Source organism: Triticum aestivum, chromosome 2D (genome assembly GCF_018294505.1).
Source record: "Triticum aestivum cultivar Chinese Spring chromosome 2D, IWGSC CS RefSeq v2.1, whole genome shotgun sequence".
Taxonomy (NCBI): Eukaryota; Viridiplantae; Streptophyta; class Magnoliopsida; order Poales; family Poaceae; genus Triticum; species Triticum aestivum.
Window position 1 is genome coordinate 222,696,886 of NC_057799.1, and position 10,243 is coordinate 222,707,128.

A 10,243-nucleotide genomic window follows, 5' to 3' on the forward strand; every position below is an offset into this window, starting at 1 on the left:
GCAACACTGAAATTTGTCTAATCACTGGCAATCTGACAGTCTTAACAGCCTAATTGAGATTTTTCTGAATGTTGCATAAACTAGTGGTTAAACAAAGCCGGCCTTGCAATACAGTAGCTGTAAAACTATTACCATGTTAATGAAAATGATTTGTACATTTAATGCATCAACATTAACACACAAATCCTCTGATCGTCTCACATGCCATTTGCACAACAATCAGGTGCACGTCTGAACTTAATTAGGATTGGTAGGAGCAATCAACGAATTATCACACACGGGTTCGACAAATTGCCTTCATATCTCTTTTATGTTCCAATAGAACCAAATCATTTGCATTTTCTAACAATAGAAAAAGAAAACACCAAACACCATTAGCCATGAACAAACTTCCAACTTGGTTATAAATAACCGATCGACCTCACGCTTCACTACTGCTACCCCCATCCCAAACCTGGAAAAAAAGGAACGGTTTGCTCAACAAAGGTAGCCAAGCAGCAAAAGCATAGATAGTACGTACATAATTTTTTAGAAAAGCTATAGCGAGATATATAAAAAATTTATCGAACACTCCAAAATTGGAAACAGATGCCTACTAAACATTAATTGACATATCCTTGACGTAAAAGAAGTCACAAAAAATATTTTCGTTGTAAGCATAGATTTAGGTTGCAATTAGGACTTAGTTATTGGCTAACTATTCATCAGAAGCAAACACCTATTTTACAGAAACGGGTAGCACACCAAACCTCAATTAACTGGCCAAAATTTTCAGAAAACAACTACAGTTAACTAAGCACTGAAATTTACATTAGTCATGGATCAAACAATCTGCTGCAGTCATTGTATACAAGGGAAGTTTTTGTTTTCATGCATCGAACAAGGAGGGAAAAAATGAACAATACCTCCAGTCCAGCCGTTGGTAGCTTTAGATCACACCTGAATCCTGTCAAATTCAGAGGAATCTAACGCTTTGCCTGGCGTCGCCTAGTTTCTCGGCACGTCAGATTTCCCCATTGGCGATACAAAGAGAAGCCTGCTACTCGACCAGCCTCATCACGGCTAGAGGGTCAGTGTCCAGAACTGGCCACCTACGGACGAGGAAAAGGAAAACCAAAACAATAAGAACAGGTTGTAGAGGAGAATTAGTAGAAAACACGTCACCTGCACTCTCCAGGCCGAGGGACTTCCATAGACTCCGGCGTGGTGAAGCAGGTGGACTGGATCTGAAAGAAGAACCAGGCGGTGTGGTCAACCAAATCCAAATACCCAAAGTATGCGGGGGGATTAAGCATGTCAGGACATCAGGATGAAGGGGGGAAATAATATACATACCTGTCGGAGTCGACCCCAAACATCTTGCCGGAGAGCGACGGTGCCCCGTCGGCCTTGGGAGAGACAGGGGAGTGGAGAAGAAGAGTTGTTCCGTGGCTGGGGTAACTCCACGAGGTAAGGATAACGGCAGGAGGAGGCACACGAGTAGGATATGGGCCAAACATGTACGCTAGGCCGATGTATTTCAGACCGTATATTGGATGCCTAGGCCGACAGCAGCCTGTCAAAAGCCTAGCGCATTTCAGATCCCAAAACACATTGCCCGGCCCAGATACCGGCCTACCTGGTGCTCGGCCTCCAAAAGCCTGCACTCAACATTAAGCCCCTATCTTTCTCTGTGTTCGATGGATGCTATTTGTTCTAAAAATATGCTTTGAGTGGTAGCAATCATGGAAGACTATATGATAGTTGAGTATGTGGGATTTGCTAAATCAAAGCTCTTACATAGACCCTTCCTGAAAATAAAATGAATTGCAATTGTTTGATGACTGAGAACATAATTTGTTAGTTTTCAACAAAGTTTATGATCTATGCTTTAACATGTGAATAGCTTGATACTAGATCATGAGAAGCTTTATGATATGAGTTACTGTTATGACATATAATGATGCTAGAAAAGGTGATTGAAATTATCATTGATCAAACTTCTGCACCTGCTAGCATTCACGCTTCATAAATTATTTCTTTTATCATTTACCTACTCGAGGACGAGCAGGAATTAAGCTTGGGGATGCTGATGCGTCTCCAACGTATCTATAATTTATGAAGTATTCATGCTATTATATTATCCATCTAGGATGTTTTATATGATATTTTATATGATTTTTGGGACTAACCTATTAACCTAGAGCCCAGTGCCAGTTTCTGTTTTTTCCTTGTTTTTGAGTTTTACAGCAAAGGAAAATCAAACAGAGTCCAACTGGCCTGAAATTTCACAGAGCTTATTTTTGGACCCGAAGAAGGCCATGGAGTAAAAGAGTTGGGCCAGAAGAGTTCCGGGCTGCCCACGAGGGTGGGGGGCGCGCCCACCCCCTGGGCGCGCCTCCCTACCTCGTGGACAGCCCGGAGACCCCCCGTGACTTGTTCCCAACGCCAAAACCTCTTGTATATACAGAAACCTCCAGAACATAACCTAGATCGGGAGTTCCACCGCCACAAGCCTCTATAGCCACCGAAAATCAATCTAGACCCGTTCCGGCACCCTGCCGAAGGGGGTCCCTCTCCGGTGGCCATCTTCATCATCCCGGCGCTCTCCATGACGAGGAGGGAGTAGTTCACCCTCGGGGCTGAGGGTATGTACCAGTAGCTATGTGTTTGATCTCTCTCTCGTGTTCTTGATTTGGCACGATCTTGATGTATCGCGAGCTTTGCTATTGTAGTTGGATCTTATGATGTTTCTCCCCCTCTACTCTCTTGTAATGGATTGAGTTTTCCCTTTGAAGTTATCTTATCGGATTGAGTCTTTAAGGATTTGAGAACACTTCATGTATGTCCTGCATGTGCTTATCTGCGGTGATAATGGGATATTCACGTGATCCACTTGATGTATGTTTTGGTGATCAACTTGCGGGTTCCGTAACATTGTGAACTTATGCATAGGGGTTGGCACACGTTTTCGTCTTGACTCTCCGATAGAAACTTTGGGGAACTCTTTGAAGTTCTTTGTGTTGGTTGAATAGATGAATCTGAGATGGTGTGATGCATATCGTATAATCATACCCACGAATACTTGAGGTGACATTGGAGTATCTAGGTGACATTAGGGTTTTGGTTGATTTGTATCTTAAGGTGTTATTCTAGTATGAACTCTATGATAGATCGAACGGAAAGAATAGCTTCGTGCTATTTTACTACGGACTCTTGAATAGATCGATCAGAAAGGACAATAATCTCCTCGTTTGTTCTCCGCTATTAGTGACTTTGGAGTGACTCTTTGTTGCATGTTGAGGGATAGTTATATGATCCAATTATGTTATTATTGTTGAGAGAACTTGCACTAGTGAAAGTATGAACCCTAGGCCTTGTTTCCTAGCATTGCAATACCGTTTACGCTCATTTTTATCATTAGTTACCTTGCTGTTTTTATATTTTCAGATTACAAAAACCTATATCTACCATCCATATTGCACTTGTATCACCATCTCTTCGCCGAACTAGTGCACCTATACAATTTACCATTGTATTGGGTGTGTTGGGGACACAAGAGACTCTTTGTTATTTGGTTGCAGGGTTGTTTGAGAGAGACCATCTTCATCCTACTCCTCCCACGGATTGATAAACCTTAGGTCATCCACTTGAGGGAAATTTGCTACTGTCCTACAAACCTCTGCACTTGGAGGCCCAACAACGTCTACAAGAAGAAGGTTGTGTAGTAGACATCAGCCAGCAGCTCTTCCAGTAGTAGCGGCGGCGCTTGGGAGTCCAGTGACTCTCCCGAGCCCTACGAGACTCCGGAGACGAGCGACGATAGCTACGTGCCCCCAAGCTCTCGCCGCGTGTGGAGCAAGGCCGCAGCATCCGGCCGCCACCGTCGTTGATCTGGATGGGGTTGGCGCCGGCCTCCCGTGGCCCACTGTTAAAGATGGCGTCGGTCGCGCTGGCGCGTGTAGATAGGGCTCCTAGAAACTCCCTCTTTCTGTTCCCTGCGAGGAATCGAGATGGACCCCGTGGGGGCGTGTAAAGGGTCTGTGATGTCTTTTGTTGATATTATCCTTATTATGAAAATCTGCAAACGCATGTCCTGTTTCGGCTCGGTCTCCCCTTTCCAACCCCGCGGCAGCTTGGTGCTCTACACCGACAGGTCCCGGTCCCCAGGCAGGCTGCAGCCGTCGCTGGTATGCCAGGTCACGATGCCGTGGTCAAGGCCAGGAGGTGAGCGGCCCGAGGTCCAGTAAGAGCTCCTGGGGCGCGATGCTCAAGAGGTCCCCTTTAGCGCACAAGCAACCACCGAGAGGTAGGAAAGGGAGGCGACGTCGCCATAACAAGGCTGCACAAGTGAGAATTCTATGCCGTAGCGCTTGGTCGATTGGGCGCGAAACTTATCTTGGCAGTCCAGAGCCGGTTCCTTGTGCTGCGCCAGACTCACGCGTCGACGGCCGTAATGGAGCCAGGTTAGGCCCTTGTGAGCCTCCCCTCTTCTCCACGCTCTTTGTGTGCTCTACGTCCTCAGGTCCAGGCCCTTGAGCGAGCTCAGCCGCCGCTGGTATGCCAGGTCGTGATGCCATGGTCAAGGCCAGGGGGTGAGGGCTGGAGAGCCAGTACGAGCTCCTGAGTCACGATGCTCAGGAGCCTCCCTTTTAACGCGCAAGCGAATCGCATGGGAGAAGAGGGAGCCCGTGGTACCGCCTGCTATCGTCCTCACGAGGTCCCTGTAGGTTAGCGCAAGGAGAGACACAGACTGCCACTACGATTGCCGGTCTGCCACTGGTCGCTCTGCAAGAGGATGAAGGCACTGAGGGCCTGGTGAGGTGACGTGTGCGGGGCGTGCCGCGAGTCAGAGCTCGACCGCACAGATTTGTCGACGTTGCAGGGACGGACCCGAGCACAAGCGTCGTGCCAGCGTGAGTAGCTCCCGTGGTGGGTGACAATCAAGCAGGTGATAACCATAGATAGATTATGCATGGAAAGCGAACTAGCTTAGGTAAATGCAAGAACGATACATGCCACTGGGTCGGACCCGAGCGGCCTGGGATGATGCAGCCCAAGGGGCGCCCCCAGCAGAGTAAGCTAAAGACGTAAAAGGATACATGCCGCAGGGACAGGCCCACACGGCCTGGGAATGATGCAGCCCAGGGGGCGCTCCCGGTTGGATAAACTTGGAAAATGTCACCTGGTTCCGTTGTCGAAGGGATGTTGGGGTAGCTGAGGATGCGTGGCAAAGGGGTTGCTCCTCATGTGCCATCGGGGCCCTGAGCCTCGGGAGGCTCTAGGGGTCCAGGCGGTTCCTCGAGGACCGTCTCCATCTCTGCTAGGACTGCGTGATGCCTTGCCTCCTGAGCCGCCAGGACGCTCCGCAGGTTGCGCTGGAAGGTGGCTGCCATGCTCGGCAGGCCGAATGGCATGTGAACATAACTGTGAGGTGGGCCATCGCAACGTCCCGCGCGCGAAGGCCAGAAGAGCTCCTGAGATGCGGCCCTGTTGAGCCCTCGGATGTCGATGCAGACGCGTAGCCTGCCATCCTCGCCTGGATGGGGAGCCGCACCAGGTGGGCGGCGATCGCCGCGCATGGCCCTTGCATCCTGCAGCTCCCGAGTGGTCTTAGCGATGAACTCCTGAGCGCCGGGCGCTCCTTTCCCGTTGTCCTCCTGAGGGAAACGTACCGCAAAGCACGCCTCCACGTGGTGCCCGAGTGCCTCCCTCGTGACGTGGGCCAGGTTTGAGGCCCTCCGGAAGAAAGCCCCCGAGCCTTACCCGAGGAGGGTGCCGCGCGCCTTCCTATGCAAGGGAGGGAGGCGCCCCAGGTGCGGGCGCTGATCCTGGCATGGCACCGGCAGAGGTGTCGCTCCCCTACCTGGCGCGCCAAATGTTGGATTACGGGTTCCGGCAAAACCCTTGAGGTTCGAACACTAGGGTGCGCATGAAGATCTCTCCTCCCTCTAGCTCTCACTCTCACCGCGATCTCAAGGCTCAGCGCGTCGAACTCACAGAACAAAGGTACACAAGATTTATAATTGTTCGGGCCACCGATGTGGTGTAATACCCTACTCCAGTGTGGTGTGGTGGATTGCCTCCTGAGGAGAGGTGCTCTGGTGCTTGATGAGCTTGTGTGGTCGAGGGTGAAAGTGCGTTATATCGACTAGAGGGGGGTGAATAGGCGATATTTATAAATTCTTCACTGAGGAATTTGTGGGTGAGGAAATTCCTTAGCGAAGAACTACTTGCAGCGGAATAAGTACTCAAAACTATGCATAGCAGAGCACAAGCATAGTCATCATGATGAAATGAAAACAAGCACAGAGTACAGAAAGCGTAAACACAGGATAACACAGGATGAAGACAAACAGACTGAGGAAATTGAACTGAGGAAATTGAGAAAGTCTTCAGTCAAAGTCTTCAAACACAGATATGAACAATTGCACAACACAGGAATGAGGAAATGAAAGAGTTGAGGAAATAGAACCAGTTGGCTTGGTGAAGATAATCATTTGGTAGACCAGTTCCAACTGCTGTCTCAGTTGTACGTCTGGTTGGAGCGGCTAGGTATTTAAACCTGAGGACACCCAGTCCCGGACACACAGTCCTCACCGTATTCTCCTTGAACTAAGGTCACACAGACCTTGTCCAATCACTCATGGTAAGTCTTCAGGTGACTTCCGAACCTTCACAAACTCGGTCACTCGGCGATCCACAATTTCCTCTTGGATGCTCTAGACCATGATGCCTAACCGTCTGGAAGAAGCACAGTCTTCAAAGGTAACAAGTGTCGGATCCACGTAGGATCAATCTCTTCAGTGATGCTCAATCACTTTGGGTTTGTGGGTGTTTGGGTTTGGAGTTTTTCCTCACTTGATGATTTTCGCTCAAAGTCCTCGGAGGATGGGACGCTCTCAAATGACAAGTGTCAGTTTCTCTCGGAGCAGCCAACCAGCTAGTGGTTGTAGGGGGCGGCTAGTTATAGCCTAGGGAGCAGCCCGCATGATAAGACATAAATCCTGTTCAATGATATGACCGTTAGGTGGGTAGATATTTTGGGAGAGCTGGCGCATAGCACAGCAACGGTCGGAAATTTGAGGTTCAAATTCCTCAGGGCTATCATGTTCCTCACTGTGTAGGCAATCCGCACTGGCGAATTCCTAACTCCTCAGTCAGAACAAATTCCTCAGAGACCAGAAGAACTTCATCTCTGTCACTGAAGAATATGACTGAACTGTATGAGATTTCCAATGGCTTCACTCGAAGGGATTGGTAGGTGTAGGATTTTGCGTTGAGCATCACATGGAAAATTTTCCTTAGTATTTCCTCGACCCCCTTTAACAGTACGGTGTTTCCTATGACTCAAGAAAGAGAAAATGAGACTACGAAAACAAAAGTCTTCACGCTTCATATTCCTCAAATGAATACCAAGTCTGCAAGGTCACACCAATTTCTTCACTTTCAAAGTCTTCAGAATTTCAAAGTCTTCAGTCGAAGAACTTCATTTTTAGGGGTCGACTTTCACTGTAATTATCAAACTCCTCATAGACTTATAGATCTGTGTACACTCACAAACGCATTAGTCCCTTAACCTATAAGTCTTCAATACACCAAAATCACTAAGGGGCACTAGATGCACTTACAATCTCCCCCTTTTTGGTGATTGATGACAATATAGGTTAAGTTTTCAACGGGGATAAACATATGAAGTGTAAATACTGATATTGAGGAATTTGATTGCAAGATATAGAAGAACTCCCCCTGAAGATGTGCATAGTGAGGAATTTGCTTTTGAAGCAATGCACACTTGAAGAGTTGAATCATGGAGATCTCCCTCTATATCTTGTAATTCATACACGCATTTGACATAATATATGAAGAATTTGAAATGCATGATGAAATATGGTGACTGACGTAATTCAGCATGCGTGCAATAACATTAACGAGGAATAGGCATGCAGAAGAAACATCAAAAGTATCAGGTCACCATAAAGTTTAAGTTTACAACTCGATCCAACAAAGTCATCAGAAGAACGAGAGTTGTAACTTAGGAAAAAACGCCCATATAATAGACCCACTTGAACACTAACTCAAATTTCTCCCCCTTTGTCATCAAATGACCAAAAGGGTCGAAAATGAGGACTAATGCCCCTGAAGAATATCAAGGTGATGAAGGAGCGTCAGCGTTGTTGGGGTCGGTTGTTGGAGTAGGGCCTGCCGCAGTGTCGTCCAAATCTTCATTTTCATCAGTGTCACGTGATGAAGAATAGGAGCTGGCCACCAAGGAAGGAACCTTGACCTTCTTGTACTTCTTTGGAGGAGGTGCAGCCCAGTCAAGATCGTCCTTTTGACCCATTGTCTTCAGATCTTCTTCACTGTAGACTTGAGACAGAACAGCCCAGGTGCGGTTGAGGATTTCATGAAGGTAATAGTGGTTTTTCTTCACTGCATTGTGGGTAGCAGTCATGTTGTGAAGAATTGAACCAAACTGACGCTTGACCCATTTATGATTGCGATCAACCTTCTGGTGAAGACTGAGGAGAAGCTCACGGTCAGTCATCACCCTGGGTGCTGTGCCTTGAGGATTTTGCTTGGGTGCGTTGGCGGCAGAGTCATGGGTGGCAGAGTCATCATTGGTGGAGTAGGATGCAGCCTTGCGAAATTGTCCATCCAATGGACGACTGCCTTCATCAATTACAGCAGTAGCCTTGCCCTTTTCATCAGCTGAGGAAAATGTCCGTTTAAGGACTTCAATTGGGGGCAAGTAGCTGCAATGGTTCGGTGTATCAGCTTTATAGTTGAGTGAAGACCTTGTCCTGATGAATCTCATAATCCAAGGTGCATAAGGCTTCAACTCAAATGGTGCCATGGCGACATTAGCCAGAGTCCTCATGAAGAAATCATGGAAGTTGATGGAAATGCCATGAATGATATTGAAAAGCAGATTCTTCATGATGCCAACGACTTCTTCTTCATTTGAGTCATGGCCCTTGATTGGACTCAATGTCTTCGTCAGAATGCGATAGACAGTCTGAGGCACATACATCAATTCCTTCACAAGGAATTTTGTTCTTGAGGTCTGACCTGGCTTCAAAGGCTTCATCAGCACTTGCATGTAGTGATCGGTTAGCTCAGGTTCATTGTAGACGCAACAAGCACCTTCAAGGGGCGGACTGAGAGGTAAGGCACGAAGCAATTCAGTAGCTGGTGCCTTGTAGTGAGTGTTTTCAGACATCCAGTCCAGCACCCATGAATTCACATCTTCAGAATTTCCGGTGATGTGCAGCGTTGCATAGAATTGAAGAATAAGTTCTTCATTCCAATCACAAATGTCAGTGCAGAAATTTAACAGTCCAACGTCGTGAAGAACACTGAAGACTGGCACGAAGCACGGCAGAGATTCCATGTCCACGTGAGGAATGTGCTCATGATCGAAGACTTTGTCTTTGTCGAACAGCACTGAGGAATAGAAATTTGCCTGGCTGGCAGTCCAGAAACGCCTCTTCCTTATGCGAGCAGAGTCATAGGGGTTGTAACCAGTGAAGAATACATGCTCGCCAAAGAAGGCATCAGTCTTGAATTTTTGCTTCCTGGAGAATGGATCCTTTGGTTTGGGCAGAGGAGTGTCAGTGAGTTGCATCACAACCTCAGGAATCGTAATCTCAGGTTCTTCAGGCTGAGGAATTTCTGGTTCCTCTTCAGTGGCAGCCTGGTTCTTGAATTCTTCATTTTCAGTTTCTTCAGCACTAGCGGCTGGAATGTCTTCATGAGCTTCATCAGATCCCATTTGAACTGTAGTGACTGGGGACTGAGGAATTTGCTGCAGTGGAGTGAAGAGTGGAGAATTGGGGTGCTGACTTTCCCAAAAATCATCATTCATCACAGGTGTGGTACAGCCAATGTCCACATCTTCATCTTCAATTTCTTCAACGCCGACCTCTTCAGCAGTAAACTAAGGCACAGGCGAGGAAACAACTGGGATTGAAGGGATTTCATCCACTTCAATTTCTTCATCCATCTGCTTTGACGTAGCAGCAGAAGGAGTTTCTTCATCAGATCCGCTAGGGATCATATATTCTTCGGAGCAGAAGAATCTGAAGAAGCTGATGCTTTCCTTTTCTTCACTGCTGCATGCTCAGCAGCCTTGGTCTTCTTCACATCAGATGCATATGGAAGGATTGGAGTTGGAGTAGGCGCAGGTGGAGCAGAGGAATTTGGTGCAGTTTCTTCAGGCACAACTGATGCAGTTGCCCTGACCTCTTCATTTTATTCAGGC

At 47.5% G+C, this 10,243-nt stretch overlaps 1 long non-coding RNA gene across 1 annotated transcript; it reads right to left on the reverse strand.

Annotated features, from left to right (window-relative positions):
- Positions 1 to 247: 247 nt before the first annotated feature.
- LOC123049199 (uncharacterized) lies at positions 248 to 1,499 on the reverse strand. Its single transcript, XR_006423475.1, has 4 exons — positions 1,336 to 1,499; positions 1,165 to 1,226; positions 906 to 1,091; positions 248 to 454 (listed from the first exon to the last, which is right to left on the reverse strand). It is a non-coding gene; the product is annotated as an uncharacterized lncRNA (long non-coding RNA).
- Positions 1,500 to 10,243: the final 8,744 nt, after the last annotated feature.